This window comes from Periophthalmus magnuspinnatus, chromosome 7 (genome assembly GCF_009829125.3).
Source record: "Periophthalmus magnuspinnatus isolate fPerMag1 chromosome 7, fPerMag1.2.pri, whole genome shotgun sequence".
Taxonomy (NCBI): domain Eukaryota; kingdom Metazoa; phylum Chordata; class Actinopteri; order Gobiiformes; family Gobiidae; genus Periophthalmus; species Periophthalmus magnuspinnatus.
In genome coordinates this window covers 22,464,382-22,483,800 of record NC_047132.1, presented here as the reverse complement: position 1 = coordinate 22,483,800, position 19,419 = coordinate 22,464,382, and the positions used below count along the sequence as shown (strand labels likewise).

Sequence of the window (19,419 nt, the reverse complement as noted above, 5' to 3'; positions counted from 1 at the left end):
TCTGATACAGCTCAAGATCATTCTAAAGCTATTCAGGAAAAGTTCATTTCTGTCCTGTGAATGGGATACCTCCTGAAATGAGTTTCTAGTTCCGATACTACTTTAAGAATTGATTAGTGTTTGATACTATTGACAACCCTAATAACTTTCAATTTATAGTTATTGTTTACCTAGTTTACTTGTAGTTTAGCCTTAAATTCAGTTTTATCATTTACTAGCTCAGTTGATGATGGGATGAATGATTTCACTGTTAACTCATAGCTCTGTTTTTGTCTAGAATATATCCTTTAGTCAAACAATAGTAACTGTGTTTTGTGGAGAATGGTTTAAGCCACACAATGTAAAAATCCAAAACAGGTCCCAGGCGCACACAGAAGTCACATTTCTCTGTAAATTCAATGGAGTATGGCCAGACATAGGTCCCATAGCTCAGAGCATTTAGCATCAGTCTGCAGGTATCAGACTTAGAGATTCTCAGGGGAGACTTTGGCAAAGTGAGGTGGTGAGGTGTGGGTGAAGGCAACAGATGAGTGAGTTCAAGTCTTATTCTCTACTTCTATATATAACCATTTCTTCTCTTTATTATATCTCTGTTAAATATCATTTATTACCATCAGCTAACATTGAAAATAATCAAACAATTGAAACAAAAATGGCCAGGTTAAGGACACAGTGTTTTATAAGAAGCTTAGACCATTGTAGCAAATGCGCTTTTGTATTTGAACAATTGCATCTAATGAATGAAGTACTCCAAAATTAGCCTCTTTCTTGTAGTAAACAAGATGGCAACATCCACTTGAAACTAGAAGCACGATATCACAAGAACATGAGCTATATTCATCATATGGTAATCACCTTATATCTCAAAATATAGGGAAGAATAGGGCTGGCCAATATGGAATTAAAAATCAAATTGTGATCTCATTCCTATGACTTCTGTGATTTCTGCTATTTTATTTTGATTTAACCAATTTGAATGAAATGTGAATGTTCAGAACAAACAAAACCAAATAGATACTCTTCAGGGCAAGTAAAACCTACAAATTGTACACTAATAAAATCAAAACTCATGATCTAGCTCCAAGAAAGTCGTTATATACAGTTTTTGGCATATCGCCTACCCCTAATGAAGAATGACTACCTGTAATTATTCATCCATCTTCTGACCCCATGCGGCTGGAGTGAGTTCATTAGCTATTTGATTCAGAACCTCACTTACCACAATCACACAAGACTCTAAACTGATAAAGGTACGCCGCCTGATACAACGGAAAGGAGGTGACAAGAAATCAAACCAGTGTTGACAAATATATAATCTTGCCAAAGATGTAAAGAGAGCATTTTCCTTTCAAATCATAACCTTTACATTGCTCATATTATTAGCATCTGTCAATAAAAGTGACTGCTGCCTTCTGTTGCTCTCTGTTGTTTGGCAGTGTTTAAGCCTGAAGCGTCATGGCATTTCCCACATCATGTTCCTCGACTGTATCTCTTATCTTGAGAGACGGGCGTGACACCATCTTTGATACATTTGTTTTACATTTGTGATACAACTTAATCAGAGTCACATTTCCAGGGACTGTGACGGGCACACGAGTTGGACATGCCAGTTTGTTTATCTAGAGTTTGTACAGATTCTTCACAAGATTTAACAGACTGCAACTATTGACTCTCAGCTGTGGCAGGCTGAATGGCTTTTCTAGTATCACATTTGTGGATTCCTTATTTGTTTGGCACTCAATTTCTTGTAATTACTCTGAATGCTTTGTGTGTATGTAATTGTCTCTTTGCCGTCGGTTATTTTAGTTTGTTTACCCTCAACCGCTTTAGATAAGTAAATTAATTTTGTTCTCGTACATCGGTGTAAGTGCAAATGGAAAACTGAGAGTGAAGGCAGTATGTGGAAGGAAGGTAACTAGACCTCATACCATGATTGGGATGCTGCGATCTCCTGTTTAATTGCCAGTTAGATTGAATCTAGCAACATAAAATGGGCAAGACAAAAAAAAAAGAAGCAAATTCAACTACAAGGGCTACTTATACAACACACATAAAAAAGCAAAGAGAAAACGTTTTAGGCAATGTAGATTCTGACATTTATAGGACATGTCGCATCTATGTGCTATAAATACGGAAAACAAATCATTTTTATTTTATAATAATAATTGATTTTGTTTATGCAATGCTAAGCTGTTGTGGTAAAGTCTTCTATAATTATTATTAGAGTACTATAACTTTTACATATTATGAAAAAAGTCTATATTATATTATGATGCAATGTATCACTTTTTTCATATTGTATTCATGTTAAACTGTACACTGTAAACCTTACACTCTGTTAGGCTGACCACTATCTAAGAGTCCATTTTCAGCAGCGACACAAAGGCAGTGACCAAAGCTTCACTGCTGCGTTTTACAGACAGTGAAGAACTCTATTTCTGTGTGTTGCCTATTTTGCTCTTCCTGTTATCAGATGATTAGCTATTGATCTCCTTTCACTCCTCGACTGTCCTTTTCTCTGCCTGCTCTTCTACCTCAGCACCCCATGGCTTGAATAATTTCCGAGAAATGACCAAAATTGAATTGGCTACAGGATGTTGGCAGGGGGCCCATCACAGTTTGGGATGTTCTGACATTAGTGAATTTAGAGATGTTATTGAGGTAGTATTATTACATTATGTACCCCACATTTCACCAATATCCCATATACGATCAGATTTCCTGGAAAAATGTTCAATCACCTCCCAAGTCAAAAGTGCCACTTTTACTTTGCAAAGTGATAATGATGCAACACTTTATATCATGATGACTACTTTTAATACCTTAATAAAGCATGAACAAAGACGTAATTCATAATGAACAAAACATTTATGTAAATTGAATCAGGGTTAGTAACTACTTAACTACTTAATTAATACCTTAATCCTAATTCTTAACCTTAACCCCTTAATTAAATTGTTTCTAAGTTTGAATCATTCATAATAAACTGTTTGTTCATTATGAATTATGTCTTTGTTCATACTTTATTAAGGCTTATTAAGGTGTAGTTATTAAGTGGTACCATAGGGTTTTTCCAATGCACTCTTATTGGCCAGCCTGGTGATTTTCTATGAGTGACAGGAGAGTTAATCTAATCAGTGAAATCTGAACTCACAGAAGAAGCAGACACGTTTGTTACTTATGTTAAATAAAGGTTTTATTATATTTTGTCATATACAATTTTAAAGACCCCTTTCCACTGAAAACCACAACAAAATATTTCACTGTTAAAAATTCATACCCCCTCATCATTAAATACACTGACAAGCTCAACATCAGTCTGTGTTGTCAATACTTTCTTGTATATGAATTCCTCTGCATTTTAATTCCTCTTGTTATTCCCAAATGTAAAGCACATTATTACCCCAGAGGTGTTAATTTGCTCAAATCATTCTGTACCCCTGCACTTTCTTTTTATAATGTATTATACAGATGAGTCATACATACTGTAAGGGACAACCATATATATTTAAAATCCCATTAAAACTCAGCATTGTCGCAATAATCAGTTTAATGTCTACAATTCTTAAATGAGTCAATATTCTCTATATTTTCTACCGTTTATCCAATATTTTCTACCGTTTATCCAAAGCTCTATCTCAGATTTCTATCTCAAAATACATAAATACTTGTGTTATTCAAATGCTAGGCTGCAGCCACCTCTCCATTGGCTGAGTGCTGATGACTCATTTGGACAGGCTGGTGCGGGGCTGGCAAGAGGAGCATGGTGGGTGGGTGGTTGGATGGTTGGTTGGTGGTGAAAAGAGGGTGAACAGGAGGTGGGAGTAAGCTCTCTCTATCTCTCCCACAACCCTGCATTGTTTTTATCCTGTGCCACACACGCATGATACATACTTGTAAAGGGGGTGGCATTTGATCACAACTGTACACTTTGTCTGTTCATCTCCCCAGCTATACAGTCGCATCTAGCCAGACTTGTGGAGAGACAGAGGAGGGAGAGAGAGAAAGAGGAGAGAAAGAGGGAGAGGAGGAGGAGGAGAGAGAGACTTGCTGATGACAGAGTCCGCAGCCCCCAGCCTGCCTTCCTCGTGTTGTTGCTGCTACAGAACGTGTGAAACAACCTAGTACACTCGTTCTCTCTGTCAGCTAGGGGAAGACAAGAAATCCGTGAGCCGAGATCCAAGTCAAGTACTGGTCCAGTCCTGATCCTGCTCTGGTATGATATGAGTCCAGTGTAGGTCCACTTGTTCCAGACTCACTCCATCTTCAGACGTACAAACAGGTGAGTGCCAAAGTCCTTTTGATTGTAAATAATCTTGTATAGGATAATGTTTTAGACGTTGTTCACCAGAAAAAGCAAGTTTCTATTTTTGTTGTAGTTGTGCGTCAGTGGTGCGTAGGTGTTTTACATACATCTATGCGTGTGTTGTGTTGAGTGAAGGTTTGTTTACCTATTGACAGGCAAGTGAAATGACCTTAGGGAAAAGGGGATATGCTGAGTCTGATTAGAGTGAATTTGATTTCCCCATGTGTAAAACCATGCGTACCTGAGAAAGAGGGTGGGAACTGCGTTTTTCACTCATTAAAAAATGCAGATAGACAGGAGAAGACAACTGCTTAACAACTGTATTTGATAAAGTCAGTTGAATTTGATCCATAACTAGTGTCAACATGTAAGACAAATATGCAGGTGTTTACATTTTAAGCACATCATGTTTTTGGTCTTGCTGTGAGCGTTTTGTCTGAATTGTGCCAGAGTTGGCTGCTTACTGCGTCTCTGTTCTGCTAGGTAGTACAAAAATCAAACGGGATTCTGTTACATAATGCTCGGGAGTTATTGTTGTAAAATCAGATCTTACATTCTTTAAACCCTTTTCATGTTTGTCTTTATACTATAATCCCATATAATGCCAGTGTGTCTCTTTTACTTGTGTAGATGTGTACTTATTGTCACATTGTTTAGTTTCTATACAACATGCGTAGGGCTCTTTGTCTATACCGTCAACCACCAGCATGTCAGTTTTTCATTTTTCTTGTACAACTTTGGCGGAATTTGATATACAATCCTTAATCTTCTCTGCAGCACAACTTATCGAATCAACAAGTTTTCCTGGGAACTTTGTCAAGGAAGTCTTTAATCTGCTGTGACTTGTTCAAAAGCCTTTTTGTGAAATGCCTAAAGAGAAAATACAGGGTTTTAATTGGTCCATATGGTTGAATGGGATTTCACAGTGAGGTATTGTGGATGTGTAAGAATCCCTGAGCCGTGTCCATGTGCTGGACTTCCTTTCAGAGAGTGAAAAATGCCTCCAGTTTTTGTTCAGCCTCTCTGCGAATGCGGCAGTTGTGGCTATTGTTTTGCCTCTGCTGCAGATTTTAGCAGGATCACAAGCTCAAAGTTTGAAAAAAAGAAAAAAAAAGACCTTCAAATGTGATGTGTTCAGGTGCATCAGGGTGGTGCTGGTGGTAACCTATGGCAACCAAGAAAAACTAAGAAAATGGAGACCTCTGAAAATAGTAATAATGTTAGCCTGTAATGCAGCTTGTGGTCCTAAAATGTAATGATTTGATATCCCCAAAAAGTATCAGGCTTATTGCTGCTATACATGGTTGTTTTGTTTCTCATTTGCCAGAGCAATTTTTGTCGTAGTATTTAGCCATGTACATAATTCTGTTGACAGTATCAAAACTTTTTTAGGTAATGTTTTTTTTTGTTTTTGTAATATGGCAGGCCTATGATGCTTCATTTGACAATATGTGGTAAGGAAGGGCATCTGGTGTAATAGGCTGCCAAATTATAAATAAGGGGAAATCAAGATAGACAACAATTCTCAAATCCGCCAAGTCTCATTTCAGATGCTTAAAGTGCGTATCAAATCAGCTACTGTTGTCACAATACTAAAGATACTACTCAGTTTCAATAATACTGAGGAAAAAAAATGATACAATACGATTCTATTTTCTGTACCATGGGCAAATGTTTCTTTCATTTTAATATGTGATCATACTACTGACAAAGATAAGGACAATGTAAACTATTCACACCTCAAATGAGTATCTAGTTTCAATACTAGTTTTAGTAACAATCTGTACCTGTATTTAGATTTTTTTTGGACAACCCTAAAATCAAGTGCCGGAATCTGTCAGCAACTCTCTCTGCACCTGTCCCTTGTCTCTGCCCATCCATGCCATCTTCTCCTCAGCTGTGTTTTTGCGAATGTTTGTCTCCTCTGCCTCCGCCCCCTCCACTCCGGTCGCCACAGAAACGGCTGATTCAGGAAGGGTGGGTGGGTGTCTCGGAGCTCGCGCTGCTCTGCCCCATGCCGTGCTTTCACAGTACATTTCTGCTGCTGCTTTTATATAGCCCTGATATGCTGCTCACAGTTAAGATTCTACTCCAACATTACACATGCACTCTACATGTAGAAGAAATTGCTCTGTTCAGCTCCGTCACAAGGTTTTTTTAAGAAGGTTTTATAAAAAATAAATAAATAAAATACTCTCCTTTTAAACAAATCATTTGTTTCCATTACTGTATAGTTCGTAGCTAAAAAAATTAAAGTCCAAATCAATATTTTGTCCTTGGTCCATTACTACTTGCTGGACTTACATGGACTTTAGTATTTATTACCGGTACTCAAATGTATGTATTTAAACCTACCCTAAATGTTAAAAAAGCCTAATATTTCTCTAGCCCCTTGCCCCTTTATACATCAAATTAACCGCTTCATTTTCCACTGACAGTTCATTTTTTCAGACTTACAGTGTCTTTGCTGATCTTGTGAGGTCCTTATTTGTGATTCTGACGTTGTACCCCCTGAGACGCCTCGTAATTAAGTGCGCTAAAAGACTGCAGGCCTTTATGGCTGCAACATACACGGCACAGACTCAAGCTGTGTGTGTTTAGAGCCCTCTGAAGAGATTAATTATGTAACACGCTATGACCCAGTCATTTAATAATACATACAGGTTGACCTTTCTATCCTTAAGTCGATAAGGGTGAATGAGGGCTGGTGACAGCACAAAACATTACCTAAAATTGTAGTTACAGTACAGGACTATACTGCCTAAAACACCATGTAATAGAAATCAGTGAATCTCATTTTTAATTATAAAATTTGGCATAAATTTAACACAAGCCCCCACATAATATATTGTCCCCCATATAAAAAAGGAAAATGATTAAGATTAACTAAAAGTACCATACCATTAATCCCATAAACCAGACAGACTGCATATGTAAATAAATGGTGAACAGGTGCATTGTGGGTCATGTGAGTATTCCGTTTTGTTGAAGATCCTGTTGCCATGGTGATAGTTTGTACAGTAGTTTAAAACAGAACATTTTCTCTCGTTCGGTCGGAGCAGGAAATGAAACCTGTGTTGCACTGCAGTCAATTTCATTCTGGACCCCATGAGCACTCCCTGTTGTTCCTGATGAAATTAAAAGGGGAGTTTCTATTCGCTGAGGAAGCAAATGTGAAAATGTGTCTCTATTGTTGGGACTTTACTTTTTTGGAGAAGTTAGTTAGAGAAGTAGCTTTTTTTTATAATGAGCTAAAAGAGCTACAACTGGTCGAGTTGTGGGTTAGTGCTGGTTTTGTTAGGTATAGTTTCAGACTTTCATGTATTTTTATTAAACCAGTGGCAAGAAAGACCTTGTTAAAGCCTGGACTACTTTACATTATTTTTTGTCCCTGGTATACTTTATACTATTAAAATGTTAAGATTTAGACTGATGTAGCCCTTTCAACATACTTCACCAGAAAGGCCAATCCACGCCAAAAAATTGAATCAATGATAACTGTTCTCTGCACCCTGCAGTGCATTATAGTGAGTAGAGAGTGACGCAGCCTCAGTTCTACAGCACACTGCAGACTCCACTCACGAGACGGTGCCAGTACAAAGAACACATGCACACAGGGCCATCTCAGAGAAAGGCCAGAGCACAGAGTAACCTTTCTACACCATCTATAAATACTGGAGTGGTAGTGGGAGGCAGTCATGTGACGTAACATGCTTTGGCTCCTATAGGGAGCAGGGGCATGTGTGATCTGACGGGCTGAATGCATCAGGTGTGCTGGTCTGACGTGCCTCTGTGGAGATGCAGCTGACTCTTGTGTGCAAGGGTTTGAACATTTTTTATATCACTAACATACTGCTGTTTAAGTATTTGTTGTAGAAATGATTGTAAATATCTATATACATCTATCTATTCTATCTTGATCAAAACATATTGTATTCTTTGCCTGAATCCATATAGCATTTATGTCATTCTCCATCCTTCTGATGAACCATGTGTATCCTTCAGACAATCTGTCAAGTGTAAAACTAGATGTTAAATGCCCAGTGCTCATTCAGTTGCCATTGTTGTATCAAATAAAAAGCGCAAGCAATAAAATTTGAGTTGGGTGTAAAAATGCTGCAATGTTGATTATTCAAAAATGAAAATCATTTTCAAGAAAAAAAAAAAATCAGATCCATTTTATAATATTGATTTGCCACCACAAAGTAAATTGCAGCAATTTTTACTGGATTCAAATGTTCAAGATTAACAACAAAATCAAATCCTTTGTTCCTTTTCCATTTACAGTAGCTTCTACTGTCAACCATTTTAGTGGATGAAAAGCAGTGTTTTTGTCATTTCAGACTTAATAAAATGTTATTTCTGCTGGCCTAGCTATAGCTACCAAAGATGTGTTGAACATTTGCATGGCATATTTTTTAATAATAATTTAACCAACTAATTGACTGCTAAGAGCTTGTTAACATTGCTCATTGTTCTAGTCATTCTATTTAACTCTTTCTGATTTACATCAAAATCTCTGGTTGTAGATTCTTCTCCACCCAAAAAACATTGACTTGCTCATTAAAGTGTACTATTTGGTCTCAGCAAACAGTTTTTGTTTTTTTTCAACATCATCATGCACTCATCATCCTCCACACCAGGTCCTGACTCACCCGGTTCTTTAAAGATTCGTCCTCACTTAGTATCAGGGTGTTTCTGCGCTAACTTATATGTCCTGGCCAAAGCGTCCCATCTGTAGCTGCTCTCCTGCCATCTGCTCCCCTATGGGCCAGTTTCGCTGACAACAGTTGTGTGGCCTTAGGTTTGATGTAGGAACCAGATAGGAGCAAGAGGAAGGGACAGCTAATCAAAACCCTGATAATGACCAGAGACAAATTTTCACCCCTTAGTTTATTACACAGAAAATACAACTTTATCCTAGTTGTGTATAAACCTGGAGAAAAAACTCATAAGTTTGACAATTAAACAGCAAACTATATCATAGAATTCTCACCTCCGCTCCACCCCAATGCTGAAGTATCCATGAGAATGAGCATGTCCTGGTTGTATTTCTGTAGTACAATGTAAAACTCCTGTTGCAAACCACAGCATAGCTACTTTTCTACTTTTATGTTCCCCAAAGAACTGGGTTCATTTTCTAATTCAGATCACTATTATATGAGACTTTATATTACATTACCTTAATTGATAATGACAGAGCAGTGGGGATTCATAAAGAATAAAAGACTTGGCTTAAAAATCTATCACCACTTTCTCTTTTGGGTGTGTGTGATTCAGCAGTTTCCATCTCTGCGCCTTAATATGCTGACTGTGGCTTACCATGGGGATCTTAAGAGAATAATATCCCGTTTGTGCTTAGTCAGAGTGAGGCTGCCTCACTTAAATTTAACAGTACCATCGCGAGACAGGAGGCTGAGGAAGTGGCCGCAAAGGGAGGCAGCAGTCCCGGGCAGGTGTATGGATTACGGCCCTGGTGAAGTGACAGGGTGATGTAAATGGCCCACTCTCGGGGTTTGTGCTTGGGGGCGCTGGACGGTGCAGCTCTGGCCTCTGTGACGGATGATACAGGAGCAGTTAACTCCAGGGTAATCATCTGTGCTGCAGCTGTGCCCTCAGGCCTGGGTTCAGTCTGGACTCATACTAATAGCATCATTACAGAGGCCTCTGAAGTAGCATTCTTCCACAACTAAGTTTAAATGTGTTCAAATATGCACCACATGAAGCATGTATAGAGGAAAGGGGCACACATGGAGAAACCATAATGACTTAATATAGTTGAGGATTAGAGATGAGACTATGTTGAAAACATGTATTAGATTCCAGTTGTTGTTTTGGAGATACGCAGAATTAGACTGTCTATCATGTACATGGTCCTAAAAACTGTAAATCATTACAGTGGGAAAAGGTGATATTTAAAGTGATACTTTTGTGACCTTGGGAAAGTAACAAAGTGAATACAGACCACCCTGGCACCTCCGCAGTGCTCTGAGAACAAAGCAGTAGCACTACGTACAGTTTGAGCAAGGGGTAAAACAGAATTCATTCCAATTTTATACTTGTATGTACTTTGTACTTTTACTTAAGTACAGACCAGCTCTATCTGTTTTATGTAGATTACCCTTGAGAATATATGTTATTTATTGATATTTCAACATGACAGGCCAATATCGACTCTGCCAAAGGTGAGAAAACAGTCTTCTAGTATTTCATTTGGACAGGATAATTAAAAAGGGAATAAAAGAAGCACAAGCTCATTCTCAAAAGGCTGCACTCAATGTCTTTATTTTAGCAATTTATTAGAAACCATAAATCTAATATACCATATCTAATCAGGGAACAAAGTCGGGACAAAAATAAATTAACTTAACTTGAATCTTATATTAGCATACCCCACTGAATAGAATATTTCTCACACTCCCCAACATGTTTTATTGATATGTACTAAATTGATTTAATCTAATGTCTAAACAGAAGAAGTATAAGAAGCCCATGTGATGAAATGGAAAACCTCCAACTTCTGTGTGCATCGTTAACTCCACTGTTCCCATGAGGCTTTGCTGAAATGACTTCCACTGCAGTCTTCCGTATGAGCTTGGCGTTCCTCTAAATGACTTTGACAAGATCAAAATGTGATGCGGGCAAAGCTGTTAACCATTACACCTCATTTGTGAAAACCATGCACACACTCCATCAACAGTGCTAGATCTGTATTAAACTGTGGTTTTGGTCTGGAGCAGGGCATATCTCTAGAGACCCCACTGATACACAGCACTGTTCCCTTGGGAGACTCCAGTGCAGAGGAGTAGCGCTTGTACTACACGTGATTTTCCTCTTCAACTCTTTGCCCGTTACTCTTTTGTTTTTAAGGCTTCTGCTTTTGGTGTACTTTTCATTTAAAAACTAGGCCAGTGGTACTTGCAACTTTGAAATAAATGCCTGTAGCTTAGAGTAGTTGGTAGTATTTAGTTATATTTTTATTTAAAGGTGCACTTACTGCAACTTTTCTGGTGGATGGTCTGTCACCTGCTTGTCTTCATGGAGATGTTATTGAGATGTTATTGCTACTCCTTAAATATATCAACTATGTCATGAAACACTATCTATCTCCATGGAAACAAGCAAGTAACCCCACCAGATCAAATTACAGTTCAGTTCAGGTTTGTGGAGAGGCGAGCCAGCACTTAAATGCATGTAATAGTAACACGTGCAATTTTTTAAAAAGGGAAAAAATGGATAGTTATATTTAATGCCATACTGTGGAAGCGTCTCCATGGACACAAGTAGGTGGCTTACTTCCACCAGAAAAGTGACATTGTCCACCATTCAAACAATAACAACCTCACAGCTTTTGCTTAAAGTAATTCATTTATTTTTACCTTCACTTCCTATGATTATTTCTCTGGGCGTTTGTGATTGTTTTTCCCAGTGCCTTGCTTTTCATCTGGAGGCATGATTAGGAGTGAGACAGTGATTTGGTCTCCTCCAGAGGCCTGTAGGGAGCTGGTAATTGAATTTGAGTTTTTTAGAGACAATCATTTCTGCAGCTGCTGGGCCCTTTCTATGGAGCTCATTGTGACATGCATGGTCAGTGCTCAATATAACTTTGGCAGGAGCTAAATCACTCATTAATGACTAAGGAGAGGCTAAATAATTACTTTTCTTTTAATGCTCTTAATACTACTTGTTATGGATACTCCAATTTTGCGTCATTCAGACACGTTTTACAAATAATAACAAAGAAAATATTTTTTTTAAGGAGAATAAAAATTAATTGGAAAGAATCATATGCAACACTTTTTAATTGTCTAATAATGCATGAACTAAGCAGGAACTTCATTCATTATAAACAGCTTATGACCCAATCTTAGTAACTGCTTAATTAATACTCTTAGCTCCAACCTCTTAATGAAGTACTTACTAAGCCTAAATCATTTTTAATATAAATTTGTTCATTATCAATTAAGTCTTTGTTCGTGCTTTATTAAGGTCATGTTGTAGTTATTACAAAGTAGCACTGGATCATCCATTAGTCACTTCTAATATGCACTGTAGTTGGATGTTCAGAAATATGCTGGTGCTAGCACTGAACATTTTCAAGTGAGTCACAATACAATTTTCCCTGTTAAAGTCAGATAACATAATAAAAGGTGCTCTGCGTATTCGTTATTTTCAAATTGGAATGTTGAGTCTTATATTTTTGTCAAATAGTCTACAGTTTATTAGATTTTAGAATGTAACTGTACGAAAATAACTTTTAAGTTATGACACTGTCATTACAATATTATCCTTTTTACATCTCACAGTATCTATGAACTATGGACCTGAGATTAGGGAAAACAACATGCTTTTACCAAGGATTGGCTGTATACCTCTGCATGCAAAAGACTTTATCGTTGACAATTATAAATAACTGAATCTCAATTTCACTTCTTTTTTTTTTATGTCGCAGCTCTACCTGTTATTTGTGCTGTGTTTCTCCCTGTTCCTCCACACTGCTTATGTACGACATCTTGTTCTTACACAGTGACTCATAGCTAATGACCTCTACTTTCTCTCATTAGTTAATAATGTCTTATGATTATGTGCATCTCAGAAAATAGCCTTTTTGCCATCACCTTTTACACAACCCAAAATGCCTTTCTTGGTTTAATTGGCATGGCCACCTATTCTGTCATTGTCAAGCTATTTCTGTCATCTTGTGTCATGTCTTGTGGGAACTATAGCGGCAGTGTCTCATTGAAGCATAAATGGGGTCAAAGGGCAATGGAAAGAGGTTGATCGTAGCGCCCACTGCAGCACATGTAATCACCGGTCTAGCCCTGCTCCCGCTGTCATCCTGCTCTCAGCATGTTAAGCCCACTTCCTCTCATAGACAGACCTATTTCACTGGCCCAGCCACATCACTGTCACTTACAGATACCCACACAATCAATGTCAGCTTTTAACTTATTCCACCGAGATCCAATCGATTTGTGCCATGTTTTTGTCTGCTCTTTGTGTACAACTATAGTCCATTTGGTTTCTTTGTTAACTGTGGAACAACTCTGTGACTCATTACATGTTCATTGTTGTTTTTGATTTTGTGCAAGAGCCATGGCTTTCAGAAAACGCCACAACATCGGAGGGAGTCAAATGAATCATGCCTTTGCTGGCTAACCTTCAAAGGTAGAACTAAACTATTGTCAGTTTCCCTTCTGTAATAACAGTAAATCCCAAAGGAGAACTATGCTGCTGATTCCCACACGTATCACCAATTAAGAAAATAAAATTGTAGAATGAAGTAAGTACAGAGCAGTGGGCATGTATTGGGGACAGTGAAAACAGGAGTTGCAAAATTATATTTTGAAAATAAGAGATTAAAGATTGATCAAAGATGCACAAATCACTCCAAATACAACTTTGAGTGGGTAAATAGTAAGGGGAAACAACTATAATATGGTTAAAAGCTTTAAAAAGTACATTTGGCAGAATAGGTCCTCTTTAAGTATTCATGAAAAATTTTAGGTGCTAAAGATTCTAGGCTTGAAGTAATTGAAGAACACACACACACACACACACACTCTCTATAAACACATTTGATTACTGTCATCACAACTTGAAAATTTTAACATTTATGTCACAATTTCCACTATTTTCTAAATCAAATATTCAAAAATCTCCTTGATCTTTGGGGTTTGGAAGTGTTTTTGTCTGTTACATAGAGACTGACTGCACTCAGTTGAATGTCAGAGTTAATGGCAGTTCCTCCTGACAGACAGACTCTGTAAAGGGCTTCAGCGACTCATCTCCGCCTGAACACAACACCATCCACGCATTTACCCTTCCACTTGAGGTTTATTTAACACTTTCAGCAAGGACTAAAATCACAGTTTAATCTAGGCCAGAAAATAAAATAGAGTCAGCATCAGTTACACAAGGGCTAGTCTAAATTACAGACTAACCTATTAGTACCAACATAGCAAATGTCAGATTTATAACATTGATTTTTTTTAATAGCGGTCATTTTTCTAATTCACAAAAAAACAAAAGTGTGATGATGTGTCACAGAAACCCAGGGCTTTAGGTAATGATATTGTGTAGATAGAATGTATAGACAACATACTCATTTCACAATTTACATCCATAATACGGATAAGAAAATTGTACTTATAACTTTTTACTTTAAAGTTATGTGCAAATATCATAAGAATTCTTCCAACAACTTAAATGCACTTGCAAAATGCACTAACCATTTTTCTTTCATAACACAGCAGCATCAAACTTGTATAACCTTCCATATATAGGAGTGACAGCCATGACGGAGTAAACATAGGATACAAGTAACTGGCTTTACTATCCACTATAGCAGCAGTCACTTCCTGCGAATGAACCATAACTCTGACCCAGAATCCATCAAAGTAATGGAGCAATATGGTGGAACAGCAAGCAATTTAAAACTGTTTGGGCCCTTTTAGCCTCTGCTTCAAGCTGTGTCTGACCTGTAATTCTATGCTTCTGTTGTCAATGCTTTTTACATTTTAGGTGTTGAATTGGTAGTAAGTAAATGTGAGCTTAAGTGATACAAGTGTTTGTTAGTAGATGGACCATTGCAGTGTCAGTTGTTCTAAAATAATACTAAAACCAAATAACAGCCACAACCGAACTAAAACATGAACTGGGCTTTATTAACGGCTCAACTGCAGCTATACAAAAGCAAAACATTTGAAGGTTGTCAACTTTTTAGGGAGCAGAGGGAGGCTAGTCTCACAAGTATAGGGGAATCTGTGCCTAAATCTGTGACTAAAACACAATTTTCTAATTCAGGACTAACAATATGTCTAAACCTGCATGAAACCAGGACTAACCCAGAAATAAATACAAACACTAAACAGGGCTTAATGCAAAATTAAACAGAGATAAACCTAAACTAGAAGCTTTCAATGCTTCTTAAGTGTTAAAAGAAACGGTGTGTTCAGACTCCAAGTGTGATGCTGTTTCATGTGAAGTGAAGAGACCAGTGGGAGGACGTGTAAAAATGCATAGCAACAGACTCTACCCTTCTCACTCTCTCACACACTTGCAAAGACAAATAAGTACAAGCATGGACTGATATAGCACACACCATAGGCTCTGCGGAATAATAATGGCTCTGTTTTACAGATTGCACCCTTTGGGTAGTGATGCAAACGCCATCAGACAACAGGAATTAGCCTCCATTTGTGAATCACCCGCAATGGTTTAAATGGGATAAGCATTCTTTGCTGCTGCCCACCCAGATCCACTCACCACTCAGGTCACACAAGTGGCTGTGCAAGTTTCCATTTTAGACTGTTACACTGTTGAGGACTAAACCCAGAGTAAACCAGGGCCAAGAACAAGGGGATTAAACCAACATTGAACAAGAGCTAAACTAGAATCAAGGCCATGATAGGTCAAAACACAGAGATTAACTTAACTTGTGTCTACATCACTAATTAAGATTTTGTAAAAAAAAAAAAAAAAAAAAAAGAAAAATTTATAATAATGATTATATAATGATAATATAAATATGATTAGAATCTTCCAGCACTCATTTACAATCACCCCAATACATTATTAAATCAAATCTTTTGTTGAAAAAAAATCAGAGCTGATTGGTTGCTGAAGTCTGGCCCGAATTTATGTAACATTTGAATGACAGGCCCCTCTTTTGTAGCACCAATCAGTCCATAATCCAGTTATGAGGATTAAATTCTTACTGCAGCTTATTTGGATCAGGCCTAACAAGAAATTAATTGAAAAGGGTTGACCCTATAGGAACAAATCGGCAGCACAGCAGCAGTACAGCCAGAGGAATGGCTCAGAGAGGGTAATGACACTGGTGATAAAATGAGAACATAAAATATTCCAGTAGACCTTCTGGATTACTCACACATGGTAGGATCATCAAAAGCTGGAAGGGAGGATATTAAACATAAGCTATTCAAGGTATTTAATTACAAAATTACTGTCTACTGGCTTGGTTCATGTTCAGTCTTAGTTTACGCCTGGTCTTCTGGATATTTTATCTATTTTATTTAAATTATCATTATGTTTCTTCCTGGTTTAGTCCTTGTAGTTGTGGTCCTGTCTTAATTTGTTTCCTGGTTATTACCCCAAGGTGCACGGTGTAACATTTCTAGTAGAGGGTCCATCATCTACTTGTTTCCATGGAGATTACTTCACCTGTAATGTTCCATTGCATGGCATTACACTTGTCAATCTAGCATTTCTTTCAGTAGATTTTGTCATTGCTAACTTTTCTTGCCAAGAAGGAGTGTCTAAGGACAAATGTTGGACAAATGGATGTTCTGGGACAGTTATCCATTTGCTTGTTTTCTGTTAATTTGCTTGTCTGTTTCTCTTTCATTGTTGATTTTCTAACTTTCTGTTGGTTAAATCAATTCTCATGTTGTCCTAAGAGGCAACTGTTGTCTTGATTTTGGGCTTTACAAAAATAAATTGAATTTTATGAATATGAGCAGGCTTGCCTCTCCACTGATCTGTCCTGTAACATGGCCAAACTATGCCACCTGCTTGTCTCCATAGAGATAGATCACCTTAATGCCATTCTGGGGAACAATACAGGCAAAGGAATTACATTTTATGCCACCACCACCAGAAAAGTGGCATAGTGCACTTCAGTGCTTGTTCAATGCTGCTTTAGTCCTGGTTTATTTTTGACACACTCCAGAAACTGGAACAAAGACTTTTCACAACTCCACCATTGCTGGTAAAACCATTCTGTCACCATATTACACAATTCCATTAAAAATATTGTATATACTTAATGCTAACGCTATGTCCTCAAGTCTCCAAATTTATGTTAGATGTAAAGATGCGCCAATTTTCACAAGGGCCTGAAACTGTGTAATTAAAGGGTGTCACATTGCTGCTTCTCTCCTACTGTGTGTGGGATGGTCTGAAATAGAATAGCAGTGTTTCAACAGGCAAATCACTCTCCTCTCCTCAGCATCTCTGCATCTCAGCAGGAAAAATGGCTACTATAGAGGCCCCAGCTATTCATAAGCTCTCCATGTGTGAGTTTTAGGAAATGGACAGGTGTGATTAGGTATTTTGACAAGCGAAGCAAGAGGAGCAGAGGGGCTTCACACAAGAGTGGCGGTCTAAAATGGAAATGCACACAGCGGATCGACCTATATGAGCGTAGACATGAGTGGCTCTGACAGTACTGCGGGTGAAGCTCTGGTTTAATCCTGGTGTATTCTTAGTCTTGTTTTAGTCCATGGTTTAGTTGTGGTCAAGTAGGGGCTTATGATGTTTTACAGGCAACTGGGACTTTTCACCTCTGATTTGAAAAAAATGCCATGGAATACCTCTCAGTCTGGTAATTCCTGGTCAACTCAAAGATGAACTCCCACTTCACATACAGTCATTTGTAATGCATTACAACAATTATAATCAAGTGGATCTGAGTGGTTAACCACCACATAAACAATTAAAACAATTTTTTAGGGACGGATACAAAAATCTTGACTAACTGTAGTGCAGAAGCCTGATGCATGCATCATAGTGCTTATACTTGGAGCTAATTCGCAGCACTTGTCCCTTGAAGAACTTTTAACATACAGCACAGAACAAAGGAATAGGATTACACTGGTACAAGACAATCGCAATACTGGGCACAGAGACATCTCTTTAGCCTATGGTTTAGCATTAGCTATTTTTACATGCAAGTACATACAAGTTATTTCAGTTGGAATTCTCTGAAGTCATAACTCCCGTCGCGTTGAATGTAGCATTTGTTCTAATCACGAGATTCAGCTTCTAGTTTCTAGGCACCATTTTGGGTGCTTTTGACCATTCAAAAGATAGAATGTTTTGAATTGAATAGTGAATTGCTATATCAGAGGTGCTAAATTTTCATTACTGGATAGTTCATCATTAGTGTGTTGCAATCAGGACATCACATGGGCTAAAAAACATCAGTCTCAAACCAGGAACACACCAGAATAGAATTTATATCTACCTAATGTAGTTGTGTTTTGCATCCTTATCTCAAAACAGATCAATGAAAATAAAAGGTATTGAATGTACTTGGCTCCACGGTGACAGGCTAGCCTATAAGAACGTTTCCTCTTTCCTTTTTCACACTGTGAAGCATAATTCTCCCTCCAGTGATTACTGAAAAGCCAGTAAGTTTAGTGTAGGAGTGTCTTTAAGTCTTTATTAATCATCATCAATGACGGAGAAGGAGGGAGGACGGGCCAGGAGTTGACATTTTGAGCCAATGGAAGGCAGAGGGGAGGCTGGAGTCAGTGGAGCAGTAGGTTAGTGTTTCAGAGCAATGTGCGTCACAGTGAACAAAATGTACTTCAGAGTCAGAACCAAACCCAGACTAAAAAGGACTTAAAATATTACTAAACAGCAAAATAAGCAGGGTAAAAACACCACAAGACCAAAACTAGAGCTAAGCAATTATTAATTAGGGAGAGAGCTTAAACATCTCAGAGACTACAAATGAAAACAAATATTTATGTCAAGTAGTACCCACCAAATAAATACATTTTTCCAACTCTAAAACAAAATTTAACCTGGACTGAACCAGACTTTGCTAACTGCAAACAATGCAGAAGAAAGACTTCATAATTAACTAGATTTAATACTGCAATTAATAAAAGCACCACTTCAAAGGACATCCAAAACTAAAGGAGGATCTAACCCACAAGTGTCCTTCTCTATTAGAGGCATCCTCAGTGCTTTGTCTCATTTCCTGTAAAGATGTTGGCCTCTGCCAATATCTGGGAATGTTATTGAACCTGCTTAGCCCTGAATATCAATCTGAGCTGCTCCCGCTGAGCTGTTAGCATCAGGAAAACAGTAGGTGCGCAGATGATACGGCATCTCACCCATCTGTTGTTATATCATTATATCGATCATATGAAATGCAGCTTGGACCAAGAACGTAAAGACGTAAGAATGACTTGTGAAAATATTCGAGAATCTAACCCAAAGTTAACAAATCATAACCACTGATAATACCACATATAGTTACATTTATTTCATTGCCTTGCTGTGATGAGCTTTAATTTGGGACAACTTTATTCACTTTCTAATTAGGCTATTATCTTTTGAATAAATGCCAGACTGCT

The 19,419-nt window shown here is 37.8% G+C and overlaps 1 protein-coding gene across 1 annotated transcript in view; it reads left to right on the top strand.

The window, feature by feature from the left end:
* The first annotated feature begins 3,889 nt into the window (after positions 1 to 3,889).
* The window catches only part of LOC117373704 (prickle-like protein 2), a 34,183-nt gene continuing 18,653 nt past the window's right edge, over positions 3,890 to 19,419 (top strand). The window contains exon 1 of the mRNA XM_033969792.2: positions 3,890 to 4,282. The gene's annotated coding sequence lies outside the window, so the exon portion shown is untranslated. The remainder of the gene's footprint in view (positions 4,283 to 19,419) is intronic.